This window comes from Equus przewalskii, chromosome 22 (genome assembly GCF_037783145.1).
Source record: "Equus przewalskii isolate Varuska chromosome 22, EquPr2, whole genome shotgun sequence".
In the NCBI taxonomy this organism is placed as follows: domain Eukaryota; kingdom Metazoa; phylum Chordata; class Mammalia; order Perissodactyla; family Equidae; genus Equus; species Equus przewalskii.
In genome coordinates, this window is record NC_091852.1 from 37287271 (window position 1) to 37302488 (window position 15218).

General features: G+C 44.7%; 1 protein-coding gene across 5 annotated transcripts in view; it reads right to left on the bottom strand.

Moving 5' to 3' along the window:
• SLC24A2 (solute carrier family 24 member 2) overlaps positions 1–15218 on the bottom strand; it is a 244912-nt gene that overhangs the window by 214480 nt on the left and 15214 nt on the right. The gene's annotated exons all lie outside the window — the stretch shown is intronic.

The following is a 15218-nucleotide window of genomic DNA, read 5'->3' on the forward strand; positions in this document are numbered from 1 at the left end:
CCCTGCTTTTGTCCGGTAAACTTGTCCTTCTAGCCCCTGCTCAAGTGGTGGGCATCCTTGTCGTAAGCCACTTCCCTCTCCACTACGGATTGAGCTGGTCCCTAGGCTGTGCCCCCAAAGTACGTGGGACCTGCCGTCACCATGGGGCTCACCTATTTGTACTGAGTGCAGTGGTGGCACGTTCGTCTTCCCCAGGGGATTATGAGGTTGGGAGCAGGAACTTGCTTTACTTATCTATGAATTCCTGAGACTCTGCACAAGCACTATCATAATTATAGGAGTAATAATTATTATGGCTAACACTGGCCAAGTGCTTATGTGCTGGGCAATTTTCTAGGCCCTTTATCTATTTTAACTCTTTCATTCTGACAACAACCCTATGAGACCATGACTATTATTATTGCTGTTTGATAGAAGATGACACTGAGGCAAAGATGTGAATGGCTGGCCACAGCACCGCAGCTAGTAAACTGGTGGTTTCATTTCAGCTGCAAAGTAGAAGCACCTGGGAAACCTTCTAAAAATACTGATGCTCGGGTTCCACTCGGAACCACTGAATCAGAATCTTAGGTGGGCTGGGACCTGGAGGATCTTATTAAAACTTCCCAGGAGATTCTAAGTGCAGGCAGCTTTGAGAATCACTGATCTACTTGCTTCATTCTAAAAAATTTCAACCAATGTTGGGGGGAGAGGAGAGGAGCCAGAGAATTTGGTGGGGGGAGGGACCCAGATATTGGCAGCTGAGAGTTCCGTAGCTCTGCCGCCACGCCCCTAAGTCACCCAACAAGCCCCAGGCTCGTGTAGATGAGTGGAGTCCAGGCCTGCCTTCCATGCTGCTCTGCCTCCTTCCTGAGCACTGCAGACAGGACCATGGCTCTTCCCTTAGCACCTGCGTGGCTTGAGATCTGCAGTGGGAAGGATGGCGGAGACGGCGCCTTTCCAACCTGGGAGTGCACTTTCCCAGGCCACAGAGGAAGGCTCTGCTGGATGAGACCTTTCTGAGCACACGCACTCTGATTCTACCTGCTCTTCTCCAGAGACAGAACTGGTCCTGTTCCTCCTCTCCGTGCACCAGCTGCTTCTCTGCAAAGAAATCACTCTTTTGCCAAAATTAGAATGTGCAAAACAGTAACCACTTTCTATGTAGTCAAAAAGTTGTCAAAAGGCAGAATTCGACCTTAAAAACGTTCATTTGATGAGTGCCTGACAGGGACTTGGTTATGTGACATCAGTGCTAGCTGCTCGTCAGGGAAGAAATAAGAAAGAACAGAAACGAGAGCAGGTAGGTACAGAAAGAATGAGGGCTTGAGTCAGGATGGGGACAAGAAGGCAGGGGGTTTTCCTTGGCAGATATAAAAGACCTAGGAAAGAAGAGTTACTGTAGAAATATTAGCAGGAATCAAATGTGGGACAATGATGGGGTGCATAAAGTGAAGAGAGCTCAGTTCTGACCCAGAAACTGAGGGTTTATAGCTGGATCCCACTGAGAAAAGACAGGGATTCCCTCTGGCTGAATAAACAGCGTGCTCGTCTCTTCAAGGGTTAAACCTGTCAAAGTGATCATCTCAGCCGATGAAGATGCTGTCAGCACGGGCTGCGCAGTCATGCAGTCCTGGGCAGCAGGGCTGGCTCAGCCTCTTATCAGCTCTGTCCCTTTGGGCAAACTCCGTAAACTCACTGAGCCTCAGTTTCCGCTTACGTTTAATGGTCTTAAGAAAGACCTACCCGCTACGGTTGTGGGGAGGAAGAAATGAAGAAACCACATCAACAGTAATAGCTAACACTTACAGAGGGGTGTGTGTGTGTGAGTAATCTATTCAGTTAATCCTCACAACAACCCCAGGAAGTAGGTACTATTATCACGCCTGTTTTACAGATAAGGAAACTGAGGGACAGAGAAATTAAGTGACTTCCCCAAGGTTGTACAGATAATAAGTGGCCATGCCAGATATGGGACAAGGCAATCTGGCCCCAGAGTCTGGCCACCTCACTGCTCTACCATGCTCACAATCTTCTAGATGGATTAGCAGACAAAATGAGGACAAATGTCAGATGCAAGAAAAATGGGAATGCCAGAATCCGAAGTTACAGCTCAAAGAAGGAGTCCCCTGATCCCTCCAGTGGTAGGGTCAGGGGGGCGGGATTTGGACCTAGTCTCACTTTTTATCACATCCTATCCTTTTCTTTGCACACCCTGGCTAGATGAGAAGAGCCTTATATGCAGACACAAAAGGCCCCTTTGGATGTCCTCAGACACCAGCCGCTCCCCTGACTCAGCAGACAGAGAGGACAGGAACCCACAGCAGAATCACCTGCCACCTCACCACGTCTCTCGGCTCAATCGGTGTCCCTCCAAGGACAGCTCACCTGATTGCTCAGATTCCCAAGTCCCAGCATTGTTGAAACTCTGAATTTTATATGGGTTGACAATCAATAAAGCTTTTAAGAGTAGAGACAGCTCTTATTCCGGAGAGTTCGAAGTGCTAATGAGCAGAGTTAAGAACATGGAAAAAAATTAATGATCCTGAACTATTAACATCCCCCCAAAGTTTGCCCATTTCCTATACAATCAAGTGCTTATCAGTCAGACTGGTGCAAAACCAATCTTTATTTTTAAACTACCATCTTCGTACAATGTTGTGCTCATCTCTCTCTCTCTCTTTCTTTGCTGAGGAAGATTTGCCCTGAGCTAATATCCATCACCAATCCTCTTCATTTTTCTCTTGAGGAAGATTAGTCCTGAGTTAACATCTGTGCCAATCTTCCTTTACTTTTTTTTTCAGGTGAGACACTTCCACAGCATGGCTGCTGAGTGGAGTAGGTCCATGTCTGGGATCTGAACCCATGAAGCAGGGCCACTGAAGTGGAGTACGTGGAACTTTAACTACTATGCCATGGAGCTGGGCCCATCATCACTAATTTTTAAAAAATGAATTAAATTACATTACTGTGAACAGTGGTATCTGAACCTCCAAGTTTCAACTATCTTTTAGTACTTCCTTGCCTTAGTATTTTCTCATTTTTTCCACCAAGCACAGCATTTGCCAACTCAGTCACCTCTTTAGGATAAGATATTCCTTCAAAACTGCTGTCCCACCTAAGGAATGTACTAGAGAGAAAGCCCAGCTGAGGACTGGATGGGCATCCTAAGGTATCTGAATGTGGATTAAATGGGGAGAGTGATCAGTGTCCCCAGATTTCTCTCTGTCCGTGAAGAGGTAGGAGATGCTCCCAAGAGCCCCTCTGACTGAAAATCAGTGTCTGCCAGCATCTGCCACCCATATCAGCCACCAAGCTTCTTTGAGAGAACCAAGCAGTGTTTCTAGCAGCAAAGGTATATAAATAATTGATTAAATCATATATTTGAACATGCATGCAAGAAAGACACACTTTAAAAAACTAAGGGGAAAACTAGAGCCCCAAACCTTTTCCACAACATTAACAATTTAAACTACATTATGGAGGTGAGAAAGCTTACCACTTGGCTTTTTACCAACGTAAGCCACTGCTTTGGTTCCTCAGAGACTCTGGAAAAGGGGTCACATCCTCAGTGGCAGAGTAAGAGAAAGGATCCCCCCGCCCGCCTTCCCAGGACCACCGTCCACTCCTCCTTCGAGATCCAGTTTCGCCATGGAGCTGTCCCTGTAAACACTCCTTCCCCATCTAGGCTGAGTTAGGAAATGGAGAGGACCATGGACACAGAGCTCAGAGCCCTGTGTCAAATTCAGTGAGAGCCCAGCCAGCCTGCCTCTCATCGTGTGACCTCAGGCACATCAATCTCTAAGCCTGGGACTCCTCCTCAGTGACACGGGGACTGGCGCTCAGCATCTGTTCCACCTTCCTTCTAGCACGCGTTCCTGAACTGCAGAGGCTGGAAAATCAAACAATGACATTGTCCATCCTCTCTTGCAGCTACACTGTAGGTGTCAGGTGTCCCTTACGTTTAGCCAATTAGAAACTCTCAAACTAGATTTAGAAGGTGAAAGTGAGGGTGGAGGCTAGGCTTCTGGTCTTTCTCCTGGCAATCACGGGGAGGAGTTTTTACTAGCCGGTGGTGTTTAGTGACTAGGGTCCCAGTGCTCAGAGGCAGGGCACGGGGGCCTGTTCCAGGATGTAACGGTTCCCGGGGCAGCTTCCTGATTCCTCACCTTTCTGACTGAGGCAGCAGCAGCAGCTCTTCAGACAGGCCAGCCTGACCGTGCGCTTCTGGGAGTCCTTCCTGGAGATCAGCCTGCCCCTCCAGCCCTCCCAATGATTTTGCAACTACCCGGTTCCTACACTAAAACTCTCCCTCTCTTTAAAATAACAGAATGGTTTCTATCTTCTGCAACTGAGCCCAGACTGAGGGACCTCCCCGTCCTTCAGAGTGGGCTTAAGGACGGAAGGACTAAAGGAAGGAGCAGAGCCCAGCCATCAAGAGCACAAGCTTTGGGCTCAGGTTGCCTGGGCTTAAACCCTGGTCCTGCCTCTTACTCACTTTGCAGCTATGAGCAAGTTCCTTAATCTCCAGTTCCTCCATGGTGGGGCTATGGCGGATTATGTGAGCAGTAGATGTAGAATGCTTGCCACACTACTTGGTCCCCAGTAGGAATTCAATCAATGTTAGTTCTTCTCGCCTCAAGTTTGCATAGGACCCTGTGTACACCTCTAACAGCAGCACTTATCATATTGTATTGATTAGCCCTCTGTGAACACAAACCCAGAAGAGTGTCTGTAATGTGAGAGTAAAGAGTATAGGAACATCCCAAATTCCAACGAGGGTGACTCCAGATCAATGTTAAAAGAAGGAGAACTGAAAGGTGATTGTAACTGGTTAAGTGGGAACATAATTATCTCTATTGTCTCTGCTATGGAGATTCAGTGTGAACAGGTGGTCAGGTGTGGAAGTCTAGCAAAGAGCAGGAAGCACTACAACGAGAGAGAGTTGGCCAAGCCTGTCCAAGGGCTCTCAAGGGCAGAGGAAATTTGGCTGAGCAAGTGTAAGGTCATCCCTGATGCGGTGAGAGTCTGTCAAGCGTTTCAGCAAAGCAACACTTCTTATGTCCAGCATGATGCCATAATCTGGCTTCCCATTTTGTTATCTATGCAGAGCCAATGTGCTGGTCAGACCAGTCAACTTGACAGTTTAATTCCTCATTGTAAATTAATGTATTGTCACCCTGATTATTATAATTTTGTTTTCCATGTACTTGCCTACTGGGGAATAATAAGGCACTGATTTGCTGATTTGAGCTTTTCATTCAGTTTTAGAGACGCGGCTCTTATTGTATTTTAATGGGCTCTAATTGGATTTGTATTAATAGACAGCAGTCCTAATGAGCTTGGGCAATCCAAGTCCACCTCTGAGAGACAAGCCCTTTGCAATGGGCCACCACACTCAGCATCATGAGTCCACTGGGCTGAGAGCCAGGCTCCGGAACATGACAATTTCACCAAGGTAAAACGGTACCTGTGTCCAGCGCCCTGTGCAACCAGATATAAACTTCAAACTTGAGCATCCCGAACGCAACTTGAGCAACTGTATGCCACGATCTGCTTTCATGTCTGTGAGCTCCTGGTGTGCAATGGCCATGCCTTACTCAGATTTTCCCTCCAAATGCCCAAATGAGTGCCAGGCACATACATAGTTGATATGTAATAAATATTTGATGCACAAATCCATAAACAAATGGATGTGTCCTTCTGCAGGGGAGTTTTATTTTTTTAACTATAGAAACAAAGCGAAAAAGAAAACAAGTCCAAAGGGATTCCAAGAAGAGGAGAATTATGGGCTTAAATATTCTATGGCAATTCTTTGACAATGCTCAAAGCTTAGCTATTGGTATTCCAACATTTTTGGATAGCTTTTTATACAATATTGCTAGCATGGGTGCTATTTAACAAATTACCACAAATTTCGAGGCTTAAAACAACATCCAATTATTATCGCAAAGTTTCCATAGGTCAGAAGCGTGGGCGCAACATGGCTCAGGGGGATCTCTGCTTGGGCAATCACGTTCTTATGTGACAAGTAACTCACCTTTGGGAGGAACTAAAGATTACGCTAGAGTTCCAGGTTATTCTGGAACTAGAAAATCAGATTTTGTCTGGTTCCATTTCAGATGAGGCTCTCTGAAAGAGGTCTTGGCATAGGTCTGTTCAATTCACTTGAAAAAAAGACCATGTTTCTGTAGTCCTTCTAGCAAATGCTCAAGTTTCAGGAAGACTTTGGGAGTAGAGGGCGATGGCACCAAAACTGTATAAAACGAGAGCTTGGAATTCATGCCCCAGGCGTCTACTGTAGCCTCTTAAAAACAGAAACACTTACTTCAAAATTCTGGAGTCAATCTATTCAATTTGCCAGCTCACAAGTGAAACATCTGACTGGCCAAATGATGACAGATTGTAAATTCCTTGAAGGCAAGGCCCTGTCTCATTTATCTCTGTGCCCTAGGAGCCAGGCATGGGGTCTGTCCTGAATTTCGCACACTGTATGTTTGATAAATTTGAGAGTTCTGGATGAAACTAAACATGGCAACAAAATACATGGCTGCATTAAAAAAAAGTGATTAACACTCAGAAAATTTCACTGATTCACAAACTGAGTTGCAAGAAGAATGGGAAAAATTCTAAAGCAATTTCCTTTCTTTCTTCTTTTCCTCCTCCTCTTCTTCCTCTTCCTTCTTCTTCTTGCTTTAAATAATGCTCACCTAAAATTCTAGAAGGTTAGGGTTTTTTTTTTTTTTTTTGTTTTTTGAGGAAGATTAGCCCTGAGCTAACATCTGCTGCCAATCCTCCTCTTTTTGCTGAGGAAGACTGGCCCTGAGCTAACATCCATGCCCATCTTCCTCCACTTTATATGTGGGACACCTACCACAGCATGGCATGCCAAGTGGTGCCATGTCCGCACCCAGAATCTGAACCGGTGAACCCAAGGCTGCCGAGAAGTAGAATGTGCCAATTTAACTGCTGAGCCACTGGGCCAGCCCAAGAATGTTATTTTTTTTCAGTGTTAGCAAACAGATGTAAAACAGAACTATCCCCTTAAAAAATAGCTTGAGGAGGGGCTGGCCCAGTGGCATAGTAATTAGGTTTGAGTGCTCTGCTTCGGTGGCCTGGGGTTCACCAGTTTGGATCCTGGGCATGGACCTACACACCACTCATCAAGCCATGCCATGGTGGCATCCCACTATGTGCAAGAAAGAGGAAGATTGGCACAAATGTTAGCTCAGGGCCAATCTTCCTCACCAAAAAAAAAGAAAAAAAAAAGCTTGAGGAAAGGGTGAAGCTCAGGATAAAGAAAGAGCCAAAATACCTCAATAAGCCAAAAGGATTTCCTAGTCTTGTAAAATCACATACAACCCAGTAAAGATCTTGACAAAGATCTAAACATACCAAGAGGGAAACTTAAGAGATTTCACCACTGAGTCTATGTTAGGGTAATTTCATTGTCAAACAAGAAGAACTAGTTTACAGAGCATGAAAGAAAATGACCCATGACCTGCCAACAGACACGAAGTGCAGGCTTTTGCCTGAACTAAGTGGGTGAAGAGGACGGACACAGGAAGGGCCCGTCAGCCTCAGTTCCCACCACGGTTTGCTTGTCCACACGAGTAGGAGCTGAGCCCTCCTCTGGAAGACAGAGGGAAGGAATGACCACAAATGACCACGGACAGGGGCAGAAAGTCATACTGCACTTTGCAATTGGGACTCTTGCATATGGAATTCTGACCTTCCCTTGTTTGTTTCCATTAGGTCTTTAACTAAAAAACAAAGAAACCTAAGAGTTAGAATATAACAGTGTTTGGAAAATAAATTCTCCTTGCTAAAAAGGAACAAGGGAGCATACTTTCTTTCTGTCAGCCCCTGGAACCAGAAAGTCCTGTGAGAACAGTGTACATCTTAAAGGCTGTGCAGTGGGGTTGACCCAAGGAGAGGGGAGACCCTTGTCAAGTTTGGTTTGTTTTTAACCAGGAAGATGATTCTCCTTAAAGGGCCCTATAATCCAATACCTCAAGAGAGTTATTTTACTCCATACCAATCACTAGTGTCTGTCAATAATTCCAGCTAACCAGACAAGCTGGAGCTAAAATACATCCTTCCGTTCTACTCAGGTAAAATCCTCTGTTCTCCTTGACTCAGTAACTCGCCTCATACTGCAATGCACCTTCCTCTCGGGCTTCTGGGATAGGCTGCAAGAAGTGCTTGCACAGCCGTTTGTGTCAAGATTGCCCGGCAATCAGTATGCAGCCTATTGATTTATGAGAAGACACTTATCTTGCCAAGCAAAGGGAAAGAAAAAACAATCAGCTTACCTTGAGGTCCTACTGTTTACAAAGATCAAACAAAAGACAACTATAAACCGGCACCCAGACCTGGAGTACCAGGCATAATGCTCCTATTCAGCTTCTGATTCTGACTATGCCTGCCATATGGGAGCAAGTTGGCATAACTTAAATACCAGAGGACCTTGTTTTGCATTTCCACACCATATCTGGTGTCTCAGTGTAGGTGTCCAACTCACCAACAGATGGTGCCCAGCATTCTACCCATTAAACTCTATGATCTCCATAACCATTTAATAACGAGATTGGACCAGATAAGATTAGGGAGCAAATTTTCATTCTGCACAGAGATTCTGCTGGCTTTTCAACTGCAAAGTGAATTTATAGATTAAAAGCCTCTGAAATTATCCCATAAAAGCAGAGCTACCGGCAATATTCTTCAGTTAGTTCTGAAGAATAAAGTGCTTGGAAGAAAAAGGCAGCAACGTAGCCATATGGACACTCTCACTTGAATGATGAGGAATTGAGAATGTAGAAACAGATCGCTTAATATAATTGGTAACTATCCTTTCAAGTGAAAGATACTCTGGTTGCCCTTGGTTTGGCATCAATCATTCATTCATTGTTTACTGAGCACCTATTATTTGACAGGCACTGTTCTAGGTATTAGGGATTCACGTGTGAACAAAATAAATTCCTGCCCTAATGAAGCTCACATTTCACTGACTTCTATGTTTCTACCATAGACCATATATGGCATAACTGAGGCTCCCGAGGGAGTAAGAAGGCCACTCGTTAGGTTCACTGAACTGCAGATAAGCGCCCTGCGATATCCAGTTGTCAAGAAAATAATGTGGCCTTTTAAAATAAGATGGGTTACTGGTTACACTCTGCTTTTTGGCTTCCCAAGCAGCACAGATTTTTGCAATTCCATCTGAGCCCCACAACTTTATTTTGTTGAACGTCACTGTGATCCACAGATGATTGTAATACTCATCACAGCATTTTTCAATCAAACTTCGGAAATCTGTTGCTTCTTAGTTTACTGGGAAAACAGAAACACAAAGAGAACTTCCACAGGTCCCTCTAACACATTCCCCCATGACCTGCAGCCGTGCAGCTACCTGCCTCCACCCTTACAGCTGGCGCTCATCAAGCCACTGCTTCACGGGAGCCAGGACCTCCCGCCCTTCCCCACTGACTCAAGGACACTGGCCCAGCCATTCTCCCCTCTCCCCATCATCGAATCTTCCCGCTCGGCTGTGACCTTCCCTTTACCACACAAATGTGCCATGATTTTTCCACTTAAAAAACTCTCTTCACCCTACATTTTCTCCCAGCTTGCACTGCATTTGTTTGTTCTGTTTTACATATATCTCCAATTCCCTTTCTCGCATTTTCTGAACCCACTTTACCCAGGTTTCCACCCCATCCACTCCACCAAAACTGGTCTTGTCAAGTCACCAAGGACCTCCTCACTGCCAAATCTGATGTCCAGTTCCCTGTCTTCATCCTGCTTGGTCACCACTTGGCCCAATAACTCTCTTCGTCAGACACTTTCCCGCCCTGGCTTCCTCATTCTCCAGGTTTCCCTCTCTCCTCAGGAGCTGCCACTTCTCAGCCTCCTTTGCTGGCTCCTCCTCATTTTCCTCTGGTCTCAGTGTTGTAAACCTCAGGACCCAGGCCTTCAACCCTTCTCCTCTCTATCTATGCTCACTCCTGGGTGATTTTACCCAGTCCCGTGGCTTTACATTCTCTCAAGAGTCTCACGATTGCTGAACTTGTATGCCTCGTCTGCATTCCAGACTCATTTCCAACTGCGTATTCAACATCCCCATGTAGATGTTTAACTTAACCATTTACATCTCAAACTGAAATCCAAAGTTGAACTCCTGTCTTCCACCAGAAACTCACTCCTCCTGAAGTCTTCCCCATCTCGATTAATGGCAATTCTGCTCTTCTGGTTACTCAGACTGAAAATCTTGGTATCACCCTTGATTTCTCTCTTTGTATCACACCCTGTATCTAATCCATCAACCAATGCTGTTAGTTTTGCCTTCAAGATATGTCCAGAATTTGATCACTGCTCACTGCCTCTGTTGTTACCATCCTGGCCAGGCCACCATCATCACTGACCTGGATCACAGCACCAGATACGCGAGCATGTAGGTCACTCCACTCCCACCCTACAGGCCGCCTCAACAGTTCCATCGCCACTAGCACAAGGCACGCTGAACATGATTCACACCTCTCAACCTTTCTATAGGTATTATCAACATTAATTATTATATCACTTTCATGCCCATAGGTGTCACGAGAAGGTGAAGTACTCTGTTTTGAACCTACACTTTCCCCAAACAGATATATTTTTGTGTGGTCTTACAGTTCTCAGAATTCTTGTTGCCACTGGCTGTCTTACTGATGCGATCCACAGGGCTGCAGCATATGCCTCGCATGTGTGTACTGCCCAGAGGTGTGTGGCTGACGGGCAAGCAGAGCCTGTGTTCCATGCCAAGCCACGAGTCCTGGGGGGCACTGTATTTGCCCACGCAGAGGAGAAGACACCTTTCTCTTTGCACAAAGATGCCTTCTGCCCAGCAGCACATCTTGCACCAATAGAGCTGTCTATACTTGAGGGAGGGGGTGTTTTTACTAACGGGTCTGCTCAGAGCAGGGAGCCATTTTAAACCTGCTTAAAGACACTGAATAGGTCAGTAGCAGGCCTGGCTATCCCGACTCAGAACTCTACAAATCCCCTGCCCCATACAGACCATGTTTGCTGCTTCTAATTTCTTTATAGGCAGAGAAACCAGGAAACCTAACTTATTTGAATTTTGTATATGATAAAAGGAAACATAATCTTATAAAGAGTCTCAAGAAGCTGTTGTTTGATTAAGTGCATGAAATTGACAGCATTCATCTTCTGGCATCTATTTGGCTGCTCAAAAGTCCTCTTGGCTTTGAGTCTTGGTTCTGTTCTAGATATTTGGATATGGGACTTCTGGATAAATAGGAGTTGATGGGATTGCAATCATACACAAATACAGATTGCCAGAAAGTGCTTTATGAATCTCTCACGACGACTACATGGACATTTTTTTCAAGATATTCACATTAGAGCCATCCTTTCTATAAAGACGATTTATTTGAACCCCTACACTAAAAATGTGCTTGAAATCATTCTAATCCTACTTCCTAATATTCTCATTCAGCACTTGCCACTGTCTCTCCGTGTCTGCGGTTTCATCTCAATGTGGGCTCAGATAGTGATCCATTCCTATCACCTCATTAATTATCACACTATCCCACGAGACAAGGGAAAAGCCATCTGCTCCCATTTCTTGATGTAGAAAATTAGGGACAGAGAAATACATAACTCACGAAATGTTGTAGCATTTAATGCGGTAGCAGGAACATAAAAACATTTCCAAATAGGTATATAGAAACCAAAACTTAATACTGACCGTCCAGGGAGTCAGTAAGATTCCCAGAGAAGCAATTTTTCCCCCTGGGCCAGTTAGGTGAATGTTCAAAAGAGAGAAGAGCAGTTCATAGCACATAAAATACCTCATATTATTTTTTTTAAGATGGTTAAAAAAACCCTAGTTAAACTCTATAACCCAATTCTAGGACTTTAAGAATTTTCATAAGAGGCCCCATGCTGATAATATTCTTAAAACAAGCTATTCAACTACAGAAGCTTTGTCCTGTGATCCATATTTGCAAGAAACTGATCTGAAATGGTGGGGTGGTACTCTGAGCACTGTTTTACTAAAAATAAATAGCCAAAAGCATGGATTGGGGCTGCTGAGAAGGAGGAAGCGTTGTCGGTGGTGGCGTGCCACAGAGATGCTGACGCAAGGTGCTTAGGCACTGAGCCTCGCTGGCAATACCACTCATCTGGGGCTTGTCTCCCAGAGCCACACTGAAGTGCGATAGAGTTGGATTAATTTTTAGCACAGTTTATGATTATCCACCAATGAAGCACGTGGTGCTATTTTCCAGGGCATTCAAATTCTTCCTTCTAAAGCACAACACTATCTCGTCCTGTTCTATTTATTTTCCTTAAGCATGTGTGACTTGCAGAGCATTAACATGCCAAAACATATGTTTCCTAAGCTTGTTCTCACATCTCACCTTCACTTACACTTTCAAGGTCAGAGCTATTTGTGGCTATCCACTTAATTGGACTTAAAATAAAAGGCAGCAGAAAAACAGCAGATTTGTAACGGCCCTTCAAAGCAAGCATCAAAAGAGCAGCCTGGCACGTCAGAACCTATCTGAAAAAATCAGCCTTGTTCGGACACACAAAATGCCATCCGCCATGCCACCAGCTCCTGTGCAGCTGAAGCAAGCTAGAAGCAAGAGAGGGGATGTTTCCTGAGTCCCTTGGAAACCACTGGAGCTTTGAACCAATTGTGCATTTTTGTACGAAGCATGATTGCTTAGATAAGATCTCTTTACCCTCAGAGTGTGCTCATTAATCAGGTTGGTGCAATTATTGTTCACGTTAGACAATGACGGAGTGGATCATTACTGGTATTGTTATTATTTACTGTACATAGCTTCATACACTTAACAACATTTTGTTCAAGATGGAGGCAAATGTTCCTAGTGCCTGGAGTAGGAGGGGTTATACTGGAGGAGATGGGGTAGACAGGCAGGATTGGCCCACAACCAAGATGTATAAAGCTAAATGCCAAGCTCTGGAGAGCAAAATGGGCAAAGTTGACACATGGAAGCAAAGGACTGTAGCCTGCTGCTTTCCTGACAGGGCTGCTGGATAAGATGTAGGGTAGGGGATTTGATGACAAGAAACTCTCTTAGATGATACAGAAAAGAGTGAGAGGCAGGCAAAGCAGGGGGATGCAGCAACAGACGACAAACATCCTGGGTCCAACGTTCAAGTGGATTCACATTCCCAGGCTCTCCATCAGCAGGAAGCCCCAGACCCCCACAAACCCTGAATCCCCCTCCAGTCCTTAGCTTCAGGGGGATCAACCTTTTCTCAAGACCAACTCAAGGGAAGAGGCAGCTTTGTGGTTGATCCAAGGGTCCCAAATCACTCTAGATACAAGCATGCCCAAAGAACAATGTGGAACAGTAGACCCAGGGGTTCCCAGTCCAGGAGCTGCCCCATTTATGGAGCACATTCCTTAACAACCACAGAACAGGAGAAAATATTTGCAAATCATATATACAATAAGGGACTTATATCCAGAATATATGAAGAAATCTTAAACTCAAGTAAGGCAAATAACCCAATTTTTTTAAATGGGCAGAGGATTTGAATAGGCATTCCTCCAAAGAAGATAAAAAAATGGCTAATAAACTCATGAAAAGATTGTCAATATCATCATCCTTCAAGGAAATCAGAATCAAAATCACAATGAGATACTACTTCCCATCCACTAGGATGAGGATAATCAAAAAGGCATATAATAACAAATGTTGGCAAAGATGTAGGGAAATCGGAACCATCATACATTGCTGATAGGAATGCAAAATGGTGCAGCCACTTTGGAAAACAGTTTGGCAGTTCCTTAATATGTTAAACACAGAGTAAGCACATGACCCAGCAATTCCACTCCTGAGTCTATACCAAAGAGAACTGAAAACATATATCCACACAAAAACTTGTAAGCAAGTGTTCACAGCAGCATTATTTATAACGGCCACAAAGTGGAAATCAACCAAATGTCCATCAACTGATGGATGGATAAACAAAATGTGGTATAGTCCTACAATGGAGTATTTGGCTGTAAAAAGGCAACAACACAGATGAACCTTGAAACATTATGCTAAGTGAAAGAAGCCAAACATAAAAGGCCACATATTATACAATTCCACTAATAGGAAATGTCCACAAGGCAAATCTATAGCAACAGAAAGTAGATTGGTGGCTACCAAGGACGGGGGGAGAGAGGAATAGAGAGTGACTACTAATAGGTACGGGTTTCTTTTTGGGGGTGATGAAATGTTCTAAAATTAAATAGTGGTGATGGTTGTACAACTCTGTGAATATACAAAAAAACACTGAATTGCACACTTAGGTGAATTCTATGGTAAGTGAATTCTATCTCCAAAGAACTATTATAAAAAAGTGGCGAGAAACACTATTTAATGCTAGACAGCAAGGAGAACTAACTTGAGGCCACAGCTGGAGTGATCTGGCTTTTAGAATTGAGGGCCCTTACCTGTCCTGACACCCACACTTGCAACCTGAGGGGACCGGAGAATTTCTAACCAATCCTGTTTCTCAAGTCAGAAACGTTGTTTGCCACTTGACTTTAATACATAAGCCATGGCATGTTGTGACTGATTCAGGCCTAGACTTTTTATCATGAGCACTCATCACCACCATTCTCAAGGGCACAAAGTACCCTCTGCCCTTTTACCCATGACACAGACCAAGACACCGAATACGGAAGATGGGATTGGCTAGTCCCCGAGTCAAGGGGAGAGATTCAATCCAGGACAGAAAACACAGATGCTGGCAAACCAACAGGCACTGCCATGACTGGATGGAGATGTGACAAGCTAAGATTAAATATTGATGATGTATAGAAGAAAAGAGTAAATACATTTTTAGGGCAGTGACAGGAGGGCTCAAAAGAATTTCACGGTTGAGTGAGGCTCAGTTTCACGGAGAGAGAAACTGCTTTTCTCTTAATCCCCTGCAAGAGCAGAGGGAAAGCAGGTTCAAGTCCGAACACTGAGGATTTAACTATTAGTTAGGGATGAGTCGGGGAACTGCGCCTTCATCTGGCTGCATGGGAGGCACAGAGAGGAGGGCCTGGGAAGTGAGGCAAGGTCTTGAAATGGCAGGAGGAAAACCCGACCTGGAGCAGACACAGGACTCAGGGAGAGCAGACTAGTAGCACAGGGAAGGGCCTCAGAGGAAAAGAGACAGGAGAAGAATATCGGCGGGTAGGACTGTATTCTCCTAAGCAC